Raw genomic sequence first — 22,504 nt, forward strand, 5'->3', positions numbered from 1 at the left:
TAAGGAAACGAGGGAAATCTGACAAAACTTGCAGACATAATGTCCACTACAGTGTGGCGGGAATTACTCACTACATTTCTTTTTTTTTTTTCAGAATAGAATAAATGCAACAAATCATGCTAAACGTGTTGTCACTTCACTTGTTTTATATTACTGCGATATCGATTAAATAAGGTACACTCATGTCCAAAATGATTGTCGCATATCTATAACTGTCTTCTTGTAAGAATATAATTTGATAATGATTTTGAAGGGTACTTTTTAACTCTGATACTATGTGTATAAAATCGGGAAATGTATATTTGTGGTAAATTTCATAGGAAAAGAATTATAAATACGAAAATTAGAATGAGTAAAACAAAATGTTGCTAAATGGACAAGAAAGTTTTATTTTCGTTTTATTGTTCTTATTTACTGCTCTTTTGACATGAAATTTTCCACATACATGTCTTTGCCGATTATACACATACTAACATTATAAGAAATACCGGGTGAATTCGTTATCAAATTATATTCCTACAACAACATATTTATAGATATGCGACAATAATTTTGGACATGAGTGTTTGTGTCATTTATTGCTGATATTAATATCAGATAGATGCATTTTAACAAGGATGGAATGAAAAAAGACCAATGACACTGATTGGTTTTAACTTCAAAGAAGGATGTTACAGTGTAGTTTTGAACCAGAAGTTCTTTATTAAGTTCTTTATCAAGAATGCATCGAGATCAACAGAGCGAACTTACTGGCTTAAACAAAGGAACAAATTTAGTTAACTACAAACTCCTGTTAATGGATTATATATATATAGTAATTTTTATTTTATGAGTAAAAACGAAATGCATATTATATTGTTATATTTTATATACCCTATTATCCCGGTCCGTATACATTTATTTATTTCAAATAGAACAGTGCTAACAGAAGTGATGGTTCCTTCTAAACAATGATGACGTAGACGATGCAACAGGCTGGCGCTCGCTTCCCTTGCCCCCTTTAGCGTCGTCACTACTTTTGACATAGCCTTCTGAGCAACAACTCCATACTATCACATAAAAAATAATATGTATATCATATATTGTATCATACACTATTATAATATACTACATATCTATTATTATTATTATTATTATTATTATTATTATTATTATTATTATTACCTTATTATTCGTTTTTAAACATGGCCCAAATCTCTGTAGTTAACCATACTTTTTTATCACTGCACGTAATGCAAAGAATTAAAAAGCTTTAGTCAAAATCTAAAAATGTTCATCTTTTATGAAATCTTTATTTTTTAGGTTCGAATACGACCTCTTCCGAAAATAAAAAATTTATATTCACTGGTTTCAGTTTACTATTGGCAAAGTAATTAACCATAATGAATTGGAAAATAATTTGTATCTGTGGCAAAAAAAAAAAAAAGTATACTAATTATTTTGAGTTTTGAAGTTATGAATATTTTCATCCTTTGTCTTTGTACAACTTTAATTATAATAGTCAAAAACTAAATTTTACTGCACAGATCCTTATAATGATCTCGAAATGGCCCAGCCAAGAATGTAATTTAGGTCCGCCACTGGGTAAGGAGTCCATCATTGGATTCAATGTTAAATTACATTCAACACACACGTAGCACAAAGAAAGTGCTTGTTGCAAATAACATGTTTATACAAAAAAAGAATTTAAAAAAAAGAGTAATAAAAGGGAAACTTATCGACTCAGCGGCTGGTAACACTGGAATTTTAAAATCTACAGGATCTAGGGAACAGTGGTCATGAAAGTAAAACGTTATTTACAAACGCATACCGAAGTAAACAAGAAAGCCACAAAAAGTAATTAAAATACACAAATACAACACATTGCTTGTTCAACGCACTTACTCGTACTTGTTAGAAGACGAAAATACAAGCAGCGCGGCATTTGTAAAGCAAAACTATGAACCAGTATAATTAAAGAAAGTTGATTTTGTTTTGCCTTTCGGTTTTGTTAGTGGAAAATGGGGTTACGTGAATACACTTTCTGTATATAGAGAAATAGTACTAATTTACAGATTGCCACAAGTTTAGAGAGAGAGAAGAGTGGGATAAAATGGAGAAGAAAAAGTTGCGAATCGTCTTCCGCATGTCGCTTTTATCAACGAATACCTAATGAAGCCCAGCTCACACGCAGCGAAGAACCAAGGCTTGTTGTATACATACACATTTTCGTTTTCTGCATGGCTTCCTGACTTGAGCTCCTGGATCGGCGGGAAACAAAAACAACGATGTCTTGGAACAGCGTGTTTACAACCCCGTTATAGTTAATTAAGATGTAGTGAGGCCCAGGAGATTGCACCGAAGGCACATGGAAACTTTGCTGGACTTAAACGTAAAGTGCCCTTACGATCCCTACAGAGGAGGAAATTACAAGACGAGATCAAAATTCATTAGCCGAGATCCGTGAAGATGAAGGCGGGAGGATAATGTGTGCGTACATACTGAAAAATATTGCTGTTAAGTAGCTATTTCTCTGATGTATTCCATTATCTTATAATATTATGTACAAAAAGTTTCAAAAACAAAAAGTTTTTTAACACTTTCCTCTGAACAACTTTGTATACAAGTTCTTGTGAAGTTTTAATTTCAATCGTACATAATGTTGGTTCAATACCTAATAAAATTAACAATACCAGCGACTGTGGAATAATAGTATTTGAAAAGCAATCGAAAATATTGTTATACTAGAAATGAACCCAACTCACCTGCTTACCATACATACGCAATACACTAAGCTATCAGCGACATACACATACTGTGATGACGTTGCTAGGGTCAGGAGTTTCACGTGTGCAATTTTTCTTTCTTTTAGAGCAGTGGTTTACACCGTGGGGATGGGTGGATAAACAGCAAGTAAAGAGAGCGCGAGCTACTGACAGAAATAAACTATGAAATTAGGAATAAAGCACCTTTACAATTTAGGTCCAGCAAATTTCAAACTCGTTACATGTTTCACTATTAAATATTGTTATCTTTTCATATTACGTACTCGTAAATGTTCGTTTTTAAAATTTTTTTTATAGTTACAATGCATTGACTTTTTTATTGTTGGAAGTATTGAAAAAGTACAAAAGGAATATGTAAACAATTTACAACTAACTAGTAAGTCAAGAATGAATGAGTATTTAACTAAGCTTTTCTTTTTTAACTAACGGTAAAAACTTTTTTTTAATCCTGTGACTATTCAGTAAGAACTGTGATCTCATTAAGAACAAAATGCTAATAATAGTAATAATACATCTCAGAATAGTCTTGCTAGAAATAAATATAAATTGTGAGGTTATTTATTATTATTATTATTATTATTATTATTATTATTATTATTTATAATATTATTATTATTGAAGATTTGAAAATTCAGTGTTGTATCTGAAAGCGCAGAAGCCAAGACAGAAAGTACGTTCAACTAAGGATCTGGACTGAAGGGGGCTAACGTATGCAGCGAGGTAAGGTAGATTGGAAACTACTGTTTTAGAGCAAAAACAAGCTCTCTGGAAGTACCCGAGATGTCAAATATTGCTCCACTTGGGAATGGAGATAATCTTCCAGTACCTTGCATTTTTCTTTTTGGACTCTCTATTCCCTTAATTTGATTATCGTCCTTCCTCTTGTTTTACTCGTAGTTTTTAAAATTTTGTTCCTTATTTCCGGATGATCGTGGATTGAGTAGATTATTATTGTTTCTAATGCGAGAATTTTGATAAAATCAAGCGCTCTTTCTCTAGATCCAAACGACGCAGATGCAATTTCTAACGTCTAAAGACTTCTTTAGGCAGACAGAATTCATGATTTGAAGATAACTGCGATTACAAATATTTGACGGCTGGGGTTTAAAATCTTGGAACAGCGCTTAGAAAAAGAACAATGGATTTTCTACTTCCGTGAGGAAACAGTTGAATGGTTTTGTTAGGGAAAAAAAAAAAGCTTCAAGTTACTCTTCAGAAGAATCCGAATGTTGTCGAATTTGCTTCATCTACAGAGTTGCCATTCAGAGTGCATACGAAGTTTGCCCGATATAAAAAGAAGTTACAGTATCTACAAAGACGTTTGTCCCTAAATAGAAACACATTTACATAGAGATTCTTGGTGTAGTTAAATACATATTATAGAGATGTACGTAGTTTATATTAAGTTGACTTAAAGTAGATAAAGAGCAGTAGTCAAAATAGTTGAAGAAAATGCCACTATTTTTCATCTTATGATAGGATCTTTCCCTTTCTTTCTTCCCATAAAAACAGTCACTAAAAATCCTAACCCTGGTCATTTCTATCATCATTCACTATTCTGCCATCAAGGACAGTCTTTTTGCTGAAAATCTGGAAACTTCTGGATATTGGGTCTTCCGCTAATCTCTTCAATTTGATGCAGAATTGACCTCTTTAATATTGTTTACCTATTGCAATTTTCTTCCTCTCCTCTTTTACCTTCTACCACGCCTTCTACTACAACTAGAATCGGAAAATAAATAAATAAATATATAGTAAATCATAATCAATTTCTATATTTTCTTCCCGACTTTAGCTGCCAGTTCCTCATTAGCTTTTCGTTCCTTTAGCAGATTTTTTTCAGTTCTCTTACATAAACGTTTTGAGCACTTGCAATTATTTTTCAGAGCTTCTCGTAAAGTCGTCAATGTTTCTGTCTCGTGCAATTTAATACTGCATGCACAACATTTGAATAAATTATTTTCTTAACTCTTTATTTAACGACAAAAATAATATTTTCTTCTTCCCAAAGGCTTCTTTTGTAATTCCTATACTTGATTGATTTTGTTTCCCGTTCACATTTTACATTTTCTTTACAAATGTTATTCATGTATGTAAGAACTAGGATCAGACTTTCTCCATGAAAAAGGATTGTGGTATAGATATTGAGAGGATGTTATACGAATTATTCGGATAGGGAGATATTATATCATTTATGGATATATGTTGCTACAGACATAGCTACTTGAAAAGAGTTGTTTTAGTTTGATGTTTGATTACTGCAAGAGAATCTCGGCTGCCCGACAATATAGTTTTAACTTCGTTAGAAAACCTTCCACGCTAAAGAAAAACAATAAAGATTCAGAAGATATAGGGAACCATTTCGTGTATTGTTCCGGAACAATACTGTAAATGTGTTAGGGAATTTTATTAATTTTGTTTTCGTTATTCAATGGATTGGAGGGCGGGGGAAGCTTTAAAGGAATGGTGCACCAAGTATTTGCCTAACATTTACTATTTTGTTTCTTCCAATTTCAATAATTAACAGCTTTTTTTCACCCTTCGAATTACCGCTGCTTTCGCCTTTGTAATGTTTTATCCATCCCACATTCTATACAGATTTTTCTCAAATTTTCCTAATATTCTGTTAATTTTCGTTTCATATTCCGAATTTAAGAGCTATCATCTCATAATTTTGAAAAGTAGATACACGTATTATAATTATACTAAATTACAATAAATGTAGTAATAACTGTTTTCGTGTTTTATCATACAGCACAGAAATCAGTACCCTTGTATAACGTCACCCACGACTCCTGGGCAATAAGAAATATTTGGAAACCTTTGTTTTAGCAGTGTTTGTAGGTACTTGATTGTTTAATTTCTAAATTTTCGGTATTCTTTATTTACTCACTTGGGTTATTCACTCTCAGAAAGTGTTACGGAGAGCATAATGAAAACTCGAAAGGAATATTTGCAAATTTTCTAAGCAATTATTTTCGGCGTTGTTACAAAGAATCCTCTAATACTATTTTTCACACACTTTAATTAGTATTGTAGAGCCAAATAATCTACAACGCCAGAAAGTTAATATTGTTGTTTGTTTTGGCTTTCGGTATAATCAATGCAGCAGATTATATACAGAACAAGAACTTGGTGTTTCATGCACACTATCAACAGTTGTGAAGATTAGCGAAGAACTGTGACTTCCTTTTTCTTAGCACTTTCTCTGTGGACGTAGTAGGTTAAGCTATTTACACATCTATGAGAGGAAATCATTTGATCTACATTACAGCCTGATCAATATTGAAGTATAACAATGACGTTCACATCCTATTGTGTGTCTATGTCCTCAGTTCATCTTAAAAAAAAAAAAAAAAAAAAACCACACACACATACACACAGAACCTTGATATATGTTACACAAATATGCCTAATACAGAAGGCCAAGTTTTAGGAGAGTAACTTCAGTGGTGTTAATGTAAGGTTTGTGTCATGAATGCGATGCACACAATAGAAAATAAAAATCATAAAACACTTTACAATTTTATATGATAGTAGCGGACAGAGGCTCACCCACGGGAGATCCAACGCGTTCAGACCCTCCCTTCCCAAAACTTTGTAACTCAACATACATTTGTACACTTTCTCAATAAAATTACATTTGTTTAACAGGGAAATGATTGATGTAGCATGGAAATTTGAACTTGCACTTCATCTGTACTCTTTCGCTTATCGAAAACAATCCAGTTCTATCATATTTTTCTGAAAATGTAGGGGGAAGTATCTTATAATTGCTTACCATCTTTTCAGGCGTAAAATAAAACCAGTTTTTATATTACATATACGTAGTGGCTTCTAGTATTGAATCCCCCAGAGCTTGGACCCTCCCAACAAAACTTTCTGGATGCTCGCCTGGTTGTGGGGCACTACCTTTTGGTATTCTTTAGTGACAGCGTGCTTACCGTGTGTGGTTTCTGTTCGTGTGGTCCTGGTTTCAGTTTCCGTTAAGGGCACTTGTCTTGAATATAAAATCAAATAGTGTGGTTCTGGTTCGACATTAAATACTAGGTTTCGTCCCATATAGCCCGGGTGTAAAAACAAGACACTAAGTGTAAACCAATCTAAGTTTAATTACTCTTTCTTCCTTTCCCTCTTATCTTCCATTTTTCTAACACACGATAATATGTGACCGGAAAACGTTATCTTTAGTTCAGTGCCATCAAATATCCCTTGTAGCTGCTGCACCTGTAAAGAAATGAAATAAAACTCTTTCAGCTTCCACGGTTATGCTCCGTAGAATAAACGAGACGAGTTATTAACGGAAATGAATGGAATTCGTGGAATGAAAACATGGAAGTAAACAGGAGAAACCATGAACACTATGTTGTTCACCACAAACACACATGGTGTGGGATGGAGCTAAGGACCCCTTCTACCAAAGGTTGGCACTCTTATCACTGAACAACTAGACAACGCGTGACTTGGCACTACATACGATTAAACTTGAATTCGATGAGAAATTTCTCGTGCTTTAATGAAATAAAAACTGATATAACATTAAGGAAATACATGTGCAAATTTTATTCACTTCGAAATTTGATAAGACATACTAATGTATGACTAATGTATACTAATGTACACTTTTCTACTTTGATTTGACTATTACAATGCTTTACATTAAATAACTATTCTGTCTGTTTTTTTGTTAGAGTAACATCTTGCAACTTTAATTTTACCGATTTCTATACTAAACTAAGTTCAGAAATTTTGTACAGATACGCAAACTCAATGTGAGTACAATATTTTCATATGATTCACGCTGTAGTTTATTGTTTTAGTGTAAAATTAATTAACTATTAATATTGTTAAGCTTCCTCGTAGCTATATACGGTTAGCATACGTGTCTTCGGCATGGGAAACCCGGGTCCGTTTCTCAGTGGGAGATCATGTGGTTCCAATCGCTTTTTAAGCTGTAGATTCACGTTTCATATCTCCTTCGATGTGAGCAGCCCCGGGTTTGATTTCCGGTGGGGGCACTCGGTCAAAAAAGAGTAAAAATATTTTTCAGGCCAGCCATCCTAGATGAGGTTTTCCTCATTCACACCAGGCAAATGCCGAGGTGGTACCTAACTTACAGGTCCCAAGCCACTTCCTTCCTTTCCCAATCCTTTCTTCCTTCCATTTCCCGGGATAGTGTGCTCGTCGAGGAACATCATCCCCCATACGTGACGGGCTAACATGATCATAGATGCTGAAAGTCCACAAATCTAAATTCTAAATCCTAAATCCCACATCACACATATCCGCGGTACTGAAAGGGTAAATCCCAATCCAACCGAACGAATCAATTAATATTGTTCTATACTATAAGTTATATCCTATTTCGTTATGCAACCCAAAATGCTTTGGAGTTGGTATGTACTGTGTAACATACAGGATATTTTTGTAATTTAGTTTTGTTTCACATTGTGAGACTATGACTCAATTCTAGGAATGATTGAATGTGAAAACATCTTACTTGTATAAAAATGAAAAGAACAATAACCAAATAGATATAATTTTCGCAATAGTCCACTACAATCAACTAGTTTTTATATTCTTAATATTATTTCTTTATTTTGTCTTACCCGCCCTCAAAAAATTCTGAATTTTATAAAAGCAGTGTTGTCAAAAACTGTTTTCACGGTTATTATTTTTACATTCTGTAAGTTGAGTGCGTTCTTGAAGCGTGAGTTAGAAATGCATTTCTACCGTAAGAGAAAAGCATAATTTACTTACAACTGGGTTTATTTTGTTGTCAGTGCGTTATCAATAACGGGGATTTTGCTAGTCTATCATCGACATCAATCTTCGTAGTCTTAAATAAGGCTGAACAAAGTACGATAGCTAAACCTAACTATCTATTACAAACATTTGTTACAATTCATTCCACTAAGGGTTGTCTCCTTCATGTTATCACAGTTATATTACATACTGTAATTTAGTCAGTCTCCCTCCAAAAACGTACCCCCCGTGGAGACGTAATTTCATTCAGTTTTAGTGGAATTTCAGTGGTCACGAAAAAAACACTTCTTTTTCCTCCCCTCCTTTTGCTCCGCACCTCTTCCAGACGAGGGAGCCCAGGCGGCATCGTGTAGTTAAATACAATTTCATGTACACGCATGGTGCCTTATAACACGCACCATATATATATTTTAACCAAAAAATCAGTCTTTTTTTCCTGTCACGCATTGTGGCGTGTTCAGCGACTTGTCCAGTTTGTTTGCTTTGTAAAATGTACGCTTCTGTTTTTTTTCGACGTCACCTGTCCAGTTTCTATTGTGTGGATGCATTTCTGTTGGAACCGAAACATGTAATTATATCCCATTTTCATTTACTTGCACATTATATTCACAATAAAATGGGATTTAGTTCTTACATTGAAAGCGATATATACTTCACTGGATGGATGTAGGACATACATATTCGATTAGGAATCGTTACTATCATTGGGTTTGGTTTAATCTGTTGCTAAGACAGTGATCAAAATAATGCTTGTTTACTTCAAAAAAGAAAGTCTGACATTAATTACAATACAAGGTATTTTTGTTTAAATCATAACAGAAAAGGTTTGTTCTTTGTTATTTGTCATGGACTTATCATAGGAAAGACAAAAGCTGAAAGATTAGTTATGGTGTTTAATGGAGTTCTAACTATGAGGCAATTAGATGGTCCTAACGCAATATGCTATACCAAGACTAACAAGATGGCAACTTCCTGTTCCTTATAGTAATAGCAGAGTACACAAGTGTTCATTATGCTATGCTAGCAGAAGAGCGGAAAGTGTAAACACAGAACGACATTCGGCAACTGCATTACAATTCAACTAGTAATGGTCTTCCCGATCATGGAAACACTTTGTCTCTTATGGATTTTAGCACATTTTTATTAGAAATACACACTGAATGTATTTAATGTGTAATCTCACATTAACGTTTAACAATTTTTTTTTCATATATATTTTCTCCTAACTCTTGTTTTAAACAGAAATTACTAATATTTTGTGGGGCAAGGAAGAATTTGTCTATATAAAATCTCCAATTTGATTGCCAGTAATTCGGGAACTACTATTATACTATTATTTCTACACAGGTAATATTTCACACGCGTACTACGCTTGTTAAGGTCCATCAGGGATGTAGCCAGCAGGCTTATCTAGGAAGGTTCCGTCGTTTTTGGCGTTACAAAGTACAAAGCCAAAAAAAAAAAAAGTTTTTCTTCATAAATTTTATGTGTCAGTTACTTTTTATTATCTATTTCCTATTTCCAACTTTGGATCACACGACAGAATTGGCTGTACGGGTTTTCCTAAGTTACTAGGACATTGCATCTCTAAATTATTTTCCTCACCTCTAAAATCTTGCATATGTTGTTCCTTTTTTGCAACAGCAGTATTATCTTCTGAGCTGCTTTTTGTGCTTTCTTTCTTAAGAGTCTTCATCCCAGCGAAACTAAAATACCGCTAATTTTGCAGTAATTATGTGATATCTTCAAATAGATAAAAGATAATTGAAAGATGGAACAAGAGCGCCCTAGACAATATTATTTTGTGTGAGGTACCGTTATCACAAGTCACCTAGTGGCTTTCCGTTTTCAGCTGTTTAGAAACGCGAAAATAAATGCCGATTTTCAAAATGGCTCGAAATCGAAAGCAGATAAGTGAGTCGTGATAACGGTATCTCATGTAAAATTATATAGTCTAGGGCGCTCTTGTTCCACATTTCGATTATCTTTTGTCTATTTCAAGATATCACATAATTACTGTAAAATTAGCGGTATTTTAGTTTCGCCGGGATGAAGGCTCTTAACCCTTAGAATTAATAGTTTTTTTTTTTTTTTTTGAGAAAATTGGGTAGTTTTGCTTAAAGAAATGTAACTTGGTCCATAATGGTAGAAGTGTAATGATTTATACCTTGTTGGATTTCACAAAGACCACGTTTTTATATTCCGTAACAGTGGGACTCATATGAGGTCTCTCAGGAAAGCAGTGTTGTCAAAAGTAGGGAAAATTCACCTGTTTACGAAAAAATATTGTAAAAAAACAAATGGTTGGCAACACTGCTTTCATGCTAGAGAAAAGTACTGGAAAATGTGAGCTGGACTATTGCCAATATATCCTACAAGTATCGCAAACTTCTAGTGACCAAGTACTAAGAGGCCTGGCCCCAATGTCCCATCCTCGTGGCTATACCCCTGACCACCATGCCAAATTTGATCCAGATTGGATGAGTTCGGTTGAATTCATGTTATATAGTCATACTATAATTATTTTTTCAGGAAAATATCAATGAAGGACGAAGAGAAAGAGAAGGGGTCAGTTTTTATTTATTTACTTACTTACACAAGACTACACATGCGTTGTGTTTCTTGCCCAAAATCAATTTATTGTATTGTGGACGGACCGTAAAAACGAACTTGAATGCGGGCTGTATAACCTTGAAAATAAATCTGGAAGAGAGAGAGCGACTATAGCACCATCTTCCGACAATCTGTAGGAACAACGAAACGAAAACAGTATTCGCCAGGCAAACTTTCCAGGTCACGAGTTCGATTACACCTTCGTGTATAATATATACGCACTGTTATTTCCACTTCCTGTTAGCCATATTCTGAAACGCCAACCTCGTGCGTGCGTAATTGCTAAAGCTTAAAACTTTTTTTTTATTTTTTTTATTTTTTTTTTTTAACACTGACAATAAACTCTTGCCACATGTATGGGTCAAATCAGTTGTATTGTATACTCTTGTTGCTACAGATCAAGTAGTTGGATTTATTTTGTAAAGGAAAAAATACAGCTTAACCAACGTGAGAGCAAAATTTTGGACTTATTTATTAACAAACAATATTTCTTATTCATGTAAGCACACACGTTTTCACAACACAACACAAACACATATATAAATCACTATACAAATTTCGCCTTAACCCTAAAATACATTTTGATGCCCTTTGGCATCATAGTGAATCCATAACAATAATAATGATATTCTTAAAATGTGTACATTAGCGAATAGCGCACGCAGATGCCATGTGGCACCAATGGAGTTAAGCTTTCTACCACACACTTTTCGTCTACTGGCATAGGTCGGACAGAGAGTGCCAGAACGTCAAAAAGCATATAGAAAGCACAAAACGTTCATATTTGTTACTTGTAATTTTTTTTCACAAAACCTTCTTCTTCTTCTTTTCTTCTTTTTTGTTCTCTTAAGATTAAAAAAATATTTTTTTCACAATCTTCCATACCACATGGTTTCTGCTGATATTGATACTAAACTCTATTTTCACTAGTGTAATACAACCATGAAATCTATCCTGTAACAGTAAAAACATAAAAAATCATATTATTGGATATTATTTACATTTATCTACGTAATTCATGAAGAAAGAAAGAAGAAAAATAATTTCAACACGACCAAAATTAATTCGTGCAATAAAGGGTTAACCACATATATTTTTTTTTTCGGAAAACAGAAAAACAAAACCTCCTGCAATGCAAATAATAACTTTGGAAGGTATTTCATTTCACAATCACTTTTGGTACTATTTTGATACAAGATTAAAAGCGTTTTTCTCTCGTCACTCGTTTATACGTTCTCATAGCTAAACTAAAACCTTTAACTCAAGTTTTCTTTTTTTTTATTTAAATGATAATGGCGGAATAACGAAAGTAGTAGAAAACGGGAGAATCCCGGGGAAACCCACAATCACGATGTGTGTTCACTACAATTGCCACTTAGAGGAGCTGGGATCGAACCAGATACCCAGACTCCAGAAGTGAGCGCTCTATCCCGAAGCCCTTTGTCCCAAGTTGGAATTTCGTGTGTCTTTAAGCTCCAACATTAACTTACTGGTAGGTGTTATTGGATATTTCCTCACTCAAGACGACCATTAACTTACTACGTTCACTTTAGTGATCAAAGTCAGTGGTTCTCAACCTTTTTCGCGCCCCCTTGGGTAAATGCGATTGTCCTAAGTGCCCCCGTCATATTAATCCAATTCACCCATGTACAAGGTAGAATTTGGACAAAGCAGTGTAAGACCCAGAAGAAAGGCTTCAATTCTCAAAATCAGCCTTGAAAAAATATCCATATATACAGGGTGTTTCAAAATGAATTCGGGCTTTTAAGGCTTTGTAGTATTTATTACAATTAACTTACAATTATAAATAATACATCAAATAAAACTCAAAACTGTTTTGTACGCACATATACACACGCACTGTTTCCTCTGTTTGCCGTTAGAAAGCGCTAGTAGCTACGATGGCGACTAGTGAGCAAAATGATTTTCGTGTTTTACATTTTGCAAAGGCTGAATCTGTGGTTACAGTGTAGCGTGCTTTCAGTATTAAGTTCAATTACATCCACCAAGTGATATTTCAAATGCTACTGTGTCAAGTTATTACCCGTTTAAAATCTACATGTTAAACGAAAACATACCATACCATATTTCTTATGCAGTGTTACAAACTAAGGAAGCTGTGATATCACAAACATCGTAAAACAGCTATTTTGGAGGCTTCTACAATAGCAACAATGCAAATGAGACTGACGGGATGGCTAAAGTACCCTTAGCCGAATTCTAGTCATCATATGACCATATTCCGAACAAATATAAAGAAAGTTACAAGGAATGAAATAATAAGAAATAAGTTTAACAAGTCAAAAATCAAATATCTCCCGTTTCTGTTCCAGCACCCTCTTTGAAAATGAAAACCTAGAGAGCGTCAACACCCAGGTTGAGAATCACTGATCTAAGTGATCAATGAAAAATTAGATTTATTTAAATTACAATTTAGCACCATAAATGAGGCTTATCTTCATACTTTATTTAGGCTTCAGATTGGCTATGTTATCTATATAGTCGAAAGTAAGCAAAACACAGAAGAAATTCCCTTAGCTGTGGACCATCTTATCATATATAAATTTACGTGAGTAATGTTCTCACTGAAAGGTCTTCGTTAATTTTTAGCCCTGATATAAAATATTAATCTTAAATTTGATGCAAACTCATAAGATGCTTATCAACTTGGTCGCAATTGTCACAGCTCATATTTTGACCTTCAGAAGAAAATGATCGCAACTGTCTTGGGTTTTCAGATAATCGAAATTGTCATATATTCTTAGAAGGTATGTCATTCGTTGTTAATTTAAGAGGCCTCATCACTGCGAAATTAATATACCGCTAATCTTACAGTAATTATGTGATATCTTCAAATAGATAAAAGATAATCGAAAAGTGGAACAAGACCTCCCTAGACAATATTATTCTGCTTGAGATACCGTTATCATGACTCATTTATCTGGTTTCGATTTCCAGACATTTAGAAAATCGGCATTTATTTTCGCGTTTCTAAATAACTGCAAACGGAAAGCTACTAGGTGACTCGTGATAACGGTAGGTCATGCAAAATAACATCGTCTAGGGAGGTCTTGATCCACTTTTCGATTATCTTTTATCTATTTGAAGATATCACATAATTACTGTAAAATTAGCGGTATTTTAATTTCGCAGTGATAGGGACTCTTAATGTAGTTGACAGTTTTCGTTGTCTTATTTATGTGTTGTTTATGAAAATTACAGGGTGTTTCATAAATGTGTCATAATATTTTGGGAACAATTTCTCACATGAAAATAAGAAAAGAAAAAAAAAATCATATGGACCTATGTTCAAAAGTGGAGAGTTTCGGAATCATAGGGTGCCGAAAACGTGAAACAAATGAACTTCAAAAGTTCATAGCTCCACTACTATGGGACCTATCCTAGTCGGGTCAAGACATCACTGAGAAACTGGTATGTGAACTATCCAAATATCCAAGTTTAAGAGTGCTCCAGTACTCCCAAACAGCCTCTCTAAAAATGATTGTGCAAGTATTCTGAAATATGGATATTGATAGTTCACATACCAGTTCCTCAGTGATGTCCTGACCCGACTACGATAGGTTTCATAGTAGTGGAGTTATGAACACTTAAAAGTTCGTTTATTTCACGTTTCCGGCACCCTATAACTCCGAAACTATCTGCTATTGAGCACAGGACCATATGAACTTTTTTTTCTTATTTTCATGTGAGGAATCTGTTCCCAAAATATGGTGACACATTTATGTAACACCCTGTATAGGTCACTATTAAGTTGCACCTCGTATCTGTTGTTGCATGATTTTTCTTAAGAGTCTTCATCCCGGCGAAATTAAAATACCGCTAATTTTACAGTAATTATGTGATATCTTCAAATAGATAAAAGATAATTGAAATATGGAACAAGAGCGCCCTAGACAATATTATTTCGCGTGAGATACCGTTATCACAAGTCACCTAGTGGCTTTCCGTTTTCAGCTGTTTAGAAACGCGAAAATAAATGCCGATTTTCAAAATGGCTCGAAATCGAAAGCAGATAAGTGAGTCGTGATAACGGTTTCTCATGTAAAATAATATTGTCTAGGGCGCTCTTGTTCCACATTTCGATTATCTTTTATCTATTTGAAGATATCACATAATTACTGTAAAATTAGCGGTATTTTAATTTCGCCGGGATGAAGACTCTTAACAGTGATACATAATTGAACCAGTGAGGCAGACACTACTTTTAATTCTACTTGCAGATAATGGCCAATATACGACAAGAAGTGCATTATATAAACAGGAAAATATGTATGAATATTTCTCTCTCAAAGAATGAACAAACAAAAATTATCCAGATTTTATAGTTAATATTAATCAACCTAACTGTAATCTCCCGAAGCATGGCAGATGTTTCCACTTTGTTCGATGTTAACATTTGAATTCACTCATCAACCCGATTTTATGCTTGTGGGCTGGACTGCGGAGAATAAAAGCATAGGTTTAAAAAAAATAAAAAAAAGAAGCAAAAGAAAGCAAAAACATGCACAGCACAGCTAACACACATCCTCATTACGTCAAGCACTGACGCGGAATTGAAGGTATTTTCCACAAAAACACATTTCAATTTTCAATTCAACGAGAATGGCTTGTCGTAAGCAAGCTAAATGCCAAACTAACAATTCTTTGAAGGTCAGTCAGCAAGTGTCAACCTATACGTACAACGGATACACTTAATAATTACGTACACACACATCCGTGATTGTTTATAGCACGTCAAAACAAGATCAACAATAAACGATAATTAAGAACTATGCAAAGAAACATAGGAGAACCATTCTTTTTCTATTTAATTAGAAACTTCATAATATTTGATGTTTCTAGTCGATTTTTTTGAGTGAATGTTTTAATGCTTATTAAGGGCATAATGCTTAGTAATTTTTTAGTTTAACAAAACTCCAGTGTTTATCACGTAACAAAGCTCCAATATGTTGATTATACTGCCTCAGTGAAGGCGATAACGACCCGATGGTACGGGGCCCCCAAGTTTTAGGTGCACCTTCAAGATATGAAACTCGATTAGTAAAGGATTTGTTTATTAATTCTGACGGGAGGGGGGTTGAGCAGAGCCGGTTTCGCCTTCGCTGTGCTGCCTACTAGTAAGAAGTAGAAATAATAATAACTTTTCTTTTAATTCTTGCTTTAATCTTTTTTTTTTTTTTTGTTCAAATGAAGATGTAATTTACAAATTTTCAGTTGAATTTCTTGCCTTTCCTCCTATCAGCTTGTAAGTGCTATTTTAATTGGATATACTTTTCATCTTTCGCTTTGTGCTACATTTGATACACTATTTAAGACCTCCATCCTGTGTTCCTCAGGTCGGCATTGATTTGAATGGACCTAATATGGAGGCAATACAAAAGGAATAAGTGATTGAAACGATTCTACAGCCATGTTATTACTAGAGCTTCCACTATCTGATTAGATAGATTGCCTTCAGGGATACGGTAACGGTTCAACACCCCAGTAACTCTACAAAGAGTAATAACATGTTTTGATAGACAACCCATAATCATATAGCGCCAGCAAAGGAGAAATGCTTCTGTTACATGTCTACAGAGACCATCAGCAATATCAGTAACACTGTTAACAGCATTGATTCGTTTGGCGCTCGATGTTCAACTGTCGAAAGGTTTATCGCTTAGTTATACCAAGCAATTATTAAGAAGGTAGCTAAATTAAAAAAAAAAAAAAAAAAAAAAGTCCAGAAGTGTCAACAACGAAGTCAAACGAGAATCCGTCTAGTTACTTTCATTCACCTTCAAAGTAGAAATAAAACAGAAGGCCGGATGAAAATCTCATACGGTAGATGTATTACTACATTTGCTAAGTTAATGGTATATTGTGTAACATGAAAATCCACTTTTACTTACACTTCCGAATACTTCGCTTATCTTTAGATTTCTCTCTCTCTCTCTCTCTTTCTTAATTCAAGTGTATTTAAATGAGTTATACAGTAGGTCAATATTATACACTACCGCAGCGTTTCCCAACCGGTGTGCCGCGGCACACTGGTGTGCCGCGAGGAAATGAAAACAAAATTATTAATTATATAAGAACCTAATTGCAAGACAGGAAATATGTGTATTTAAATTTCACATTACTATGAACCTCTACAATGAAAAAATACTGTAATTGTAATATATTATTTTACATACATTATTACTACATAGATTGTATTTCGAAAACAGAATTTTATTAATATTTAAAATTGTGACGTATATTAACCATGTTAATAAATTATAAGTTTCACACTGTTACTTATCTGTTCATTTTTAATGTTGAAAAAAGTATTAATTATCACTGTTATGACCATTATTGTTTCTTTATTGTTACAGATTATTTCGTAACTTGAAATTTTAAAATCTCATTATATCCTTTCGACAAAGCAAACACTCATACAAATTACCGCAATTTTGTTTTAAAAGTACAAGAGATTTGTTTGTTCGTTCGTAATTTAGTGATCTTCCTTGTGAAAGATTGGATACATTCTTCGAAAAAGAAAGTGTATTTTTTAAAAGACTGAGTTCTATATTTCATTGGAATTGTTTTGTATTTTTTAATTTGAATGAAAAGTAAGTATAATGATTTACGATGGAGGAAAACCAGTGATCGAGCTTTATTCCTTGTGAGAAGGAGGTCAGTAATCAAAGAAAAAAAATACGACGGTATTTTCTATTTACAAATAATAATAATAATACCTATGAGTGTGCCGTGAGAATTCAAGTTAGACCCGTAGTGTGCCGCAAGTTGAAAAAGGTTGGGAAACGCTGCACTACCGCCATCCATTTGATGTTTTCTACTTGTGTGGCTTTACACTCCTATGCAAGTCCGATCTCAAACTTTCTCATTATATATATATATATATATATATATATATATATATATATATATATATATATATATATATATATATATATATATATATATATATATATAAATCTGTGCGTACTTCTATAGACAATGTTTTTGAGGCACTCTTTTATCTTTCTCAATTCATGATGTAAAACCTGCGACATATTAATTTATTTCAATACATATTTATTGACAATGGGAAACGCACCGATTAGATATGGCAAGGGTCACAGATCACCACGCGACATGTCACGACTTTTGTCGGTGGCCCGGGGAGACCCTGTCTAGCATTATTACAGAATTTTATAGTGAAATAAATTCTGGCAGACAGTAAAAAGATCATGCACTAAAGTTTGTTTCTTCCGGTAGATGTCAACCGCTGGAGAATGTTTGCTGCCATCTATCGCCGAGATTTGCAACTTCGTTTCAATAGTAGAAAATGGGATATGGATAACCACCGTTAAAGTCGTCGTTATCCGTTAAGCTGTTAACGGATTGACTCCACTAACGAACTCAGCCGAGATAACTGCCTTAGCTATCTATTGTGATAAAAAGCAATTCGAAAATTTGCTTTCGTCCCAGAGTTACCGTGTGAAATAACGGACGTTCGGACTGACGGACGGACATACGAACATAAGTCTCACTTCAGAGGTCCTAATAATGATATCTACTACTCAACTCAAGTAACTCACTCGTTTGATTCCTGATGTGACATTATTTCTTAATCACAATACATTTAACCTATTTGTTCAAAGTTTGTCATCAAGATACGCGTTAATAGCTTAACGTAGAGCCGCATATACTCCTAGCAAGAACTGAATCCGGATCTACGGCAAAATTTTAAACTGTACCCAAATTTGCTAACCTATGTTCAAAAAAGATTAAATTTCAAGATGAAAAGTGTATACACACCCCTGTAAAAATGTATATAAGAACACCCAATAGGAATTCATGGGTTTGAGCCGAAGTAAATATGATACACATTTTTTTTTTTTAAGTTATTGTTTCACGTTTATGCACCACGCAGACGGAGATTATATGAGATGTATGATAATGGTGAAATGACAAAAGTGGGAGGTACAACGCGAGAGAACCTCAAGAAAATCCACGCACACGGTGTTTGTCCACCACAAAGCTCATTTGGAATGGAGTATATGATACACAATAAAATGGTGGTAGTGGGGTATTGATCCCTTGTTAGAGTTACGTTAGCATACTCGTGTTCTCCCTGTATATGTGACCAAGTCTTCGGATTTTCGTGGGTTACCAGAACCTGACGATTCCCGGGTCACGGGTCACGAACTTCTTGATTCATCTCGTCACTGGATTGATAACATAAGACTGTAAAATTACAATTAATCTTAACATGAGGAAAAGGGTTCATATTTAAAATAATAATAATTACTCGTTAATATCGTATTATGTCTTTGTGCATTACAGTTAATAATAATGCCACGGCAATTTATGTATTTCCCAGTGATTTTTTGAAGAAAATTAACTGAAAAATCTTCAAGCACCATGGTTACGTACAAATTGAAATGAAAATTTTTGAGTTTTACGTTCCACGGTTATGCCGGCTAGGCTAAAGGAGACAGTGATGATGAGAAATTAATGAAATTGTGGAATGAAGAAAGTGGGAGGAAACGGGAGAACCCCGAGAAAACTCACGCACACGGTGTTTATCCACCACAAATTTCACTTGGCGGGAGCAGGATTTGAACCCGGGGCCCCATGCACCAGAGCCACTGAGCCACCGCTGCCCTACGTACAAATTAAGAATCATTGGTCCGTATATTGTAGTATGCGATAGTCCAACGATTTCTAACTGGTTACACGCTCTTTCGAACGCCCATGACATCGTGACACATTTCTTTGATTTTTAATTATTAATAATAAATTACAACAGTGTAACGCTAATACTAAACATTGATAGTGTTGCTGGTACAGTCTGTTTCAAAATTGATTTGAACTAATCATTAAACGCCTACGATTTTTCAATTCTAAATTTTCCCGACAGACTCTATGAGACTGCGCCAACACACTAGTTGGGAATCAGTGCAATAGTTTAGTACCAGGTCATTCAGAAACTTTGCAGCCTAACACATATATGTCACTGCTAGCAGCAAAGTATAGCATTGTTCGAAATGTGAACACACCGTAAATTCCAAATATATCTATCAAATAGGTTATTGCAGACAGCTGATGAAAGCAAACGTGTTGTGCTTGTATGGGGAAAAAAATGGAAAACTTAAATAATCGTGAATAATGGAATAGTCTATTTAAAAAAGGATTAAACGGGAAGGAAATTTTTATGACATGGTGAATGTGTTAAGGGACAGTCCTCCTTCATATCCAGTGGTTAAAATATATATATGGGTCACAAAAGGTATTTTGTTAATTGATTACCTTCAAACCGATAAAAACATTAACAGGAGAATATTACTCAAACCTTTTGAATCAATTGGGTGCAAAAAATTCGGGAGAAAAGACCTAGTTTAGAGAATCATTTTTCAATAAGATAATGCACTCTTTCTAAAAGGTGTTCTTGCAATGGTCAAATTGAAGGAGTTACGCTATGAATTGTTAGATTATCCACCATATTCACCAGATCTGTCCGCTTCTGACTCATCTGTTCCCAAACCTTTAAAAAAAAAATCTAGATAGCAAGTGTTTTTCATCATATAAAGAAGTTATGGCAGCCGCAGATGAATATTTTCGAGGTCTTAAGAAAAATAACTTCAGTGAGCGGGTAAATGAATCGGAAAATCGCCTTGACAAAATGTACAAAATGGTTTGAACTTAACGGAGAATATACTGAAGAATAAATGTATTTTGGCTCACAAATTAATGTTGTTTCATTGTTACCAAGTTTCTGAATGATCTTGTAAGATGTAACTTAAAAAAGAAAGAAATAAGAAGGATGAGTATGTCTCAACTGTTTACGATGACGTATTGTTTTATGGCCCATATAAAAACTGAGCTTGTACTGACGTGTTATAATCTTAATATGCTCTCAGTACGACAATCTTTTTGATTTATACTGCAAGAAAACGATCTACACATTTCCTTTACTGGTGTATGAAAAAAAATCACATTAAAAAATATGGTGGTAGTAATAAAAAAATTACAAAACGCAAAGAGATCTCTACATTTAATATATGTATATATATATATAAAAATTTCAGCACACACTTTGCTTGCTAGTAACATGTATAGATAGTACTAAAGTAGCCATAATCTGCTATTAAATTTCCGGCTTTAAGAAAGAAAGAAAAAAAATAATGAGCTGTTGAGCGCATTCTTCAGGTAGGAAAAAAAAAAAAAGAAATCTTGAAACATGTTAGGTTCGAAACATCCTGAAAACTTCATACGAATGAAAAAAAAAAATAATAATAACACGCATTAATCATCAACACAACGTCATAAAATGATTATTGTTACCAAGTTCAGTCAGTAATAGCAATATGTCGCATGCAGATTATGAAAATGAAAAGAAGAAAGAAGACTGTTACGTAAAATGCCGCAGGCCTTGAGTGAGTACAAGTTCTCGTTTGCTTAGCAACGATACCTTTCCACACCTATTGTCAGCAGCAACTAGCTATTTGAAGCAACCAGATAATAAGGTAACGGTACTCAAAAGTGGTGATAATCAAGAAAAAAAGAACTAAACGAATGGTTAAAGCATAACCATATCAAGGAAAAGTGGTATTCCTAACAAGGCAAACAACAACTATATATGCTGAGAACTTAGCTATTAAAGGTTTAGCAATAAAAGTTTCCAGTGGCGGATTCAACTTTGTTAAACGGATTACTAGCTCATAATCTTCTCTCTCTGTCTATCAAAGAAGTCGTCCTGGTTGACTGATCAGCGCCTAGGCCAAACTGTGCTAAGCTTTGAAACTTGAAATTTAGACAGGACACGGGATTAGTGACGTAACGCATCACTAAGGAAAGATGTTTGGAAATATGACGTGCAAGGGACGAAGAAGCGGAATAGGGATTGCAGTTATTATAATAAGATGTCCAAATATCAGAATCTTTTAAGGTTAGAGACATGTAATTTAGAATTTAGACTTTCCATTCAAAATAATTGAGCACGTGTTTGAGCATTTTTAAATTTTGACTTAGAATGAAAGAAAAAGGGGTGGGAAAAGTTATTTAAGATACCCATATGAGGCGTTCGAATTTCACGCTATATTCGAGTTGTATATGGAAGACGAAGACCGAGGAACGTAAAGTACCACAAGGGGACATTTGATGATGATGATGATGATGATGATAATAATAATAATAATAATAATAATAATAATAATAATAATAATAATAATAATAATAATAATAATAATTATTATTATTATTATTATTATTATTATTATTATTATTATTATTATTATTATTATTATTATTATTGACTAATAATTTTGAAGTTGAAAAATAGGTCCACTGATGATCTACAGAATGTCCCA

General features: G+C 34.1%; 1 protein-coding gene and 1 long non-coding RNA gene across 7 annotated transcripts in view; one reads left to right on the top strand and one right to left on the bottom strand.

Moving 5' to 3' along the window:
- Positions 1-22,504, bottom strand: part of LOC145662853 (protein Dok-7-like) — a 291,210-nt gene that overhangs the window by 239,099 nt on the left and 29,607 nt on the right. The window contains exons 3-4 of one of the 4 annotated variants that reach the window (XR_014127113.1): positions 15,511-15,603; positions 10,708-12,098 (exon numbers count right to left, since the gene is read on the bottom strand). The exons of 2 other annotated variants lie outside the window; for them this stretch is intronic. The gene's annotated coding sequence lies outside the window, so the exon portion shown is untranslated. Of the gene's footprint in view, positions 1-10,707; positions 12,099-15,510; positions 15,604-22,504 lie in introns of those variants that run through there. One more of the 4 variants, XR_014127111.1, reaches the window with a different exon arrangement.
- The window catches only part of LOC145662854 (uncharacterized), a 170,473-nt gene that overhangs the window by 18,576 nt on the left and 129,393 nt on the right, over positions 1-22,504 (top strand). The window lies entirely within an intron of this gene.

This window comes from Thermobia domestica, chromosome 10, assembly GCF_964235325.1.
Source record: "Thermobia domestica chromosome 10, izTheDome1.hap1.1, whole genome shotgun sequence".
NCBI classification, from domain to species: Eukaryota; Metazoa; Arthropoda; class Insecta; order Zygentoma; family Lepismatidae; genus Thermobia; species Thermobia domestica.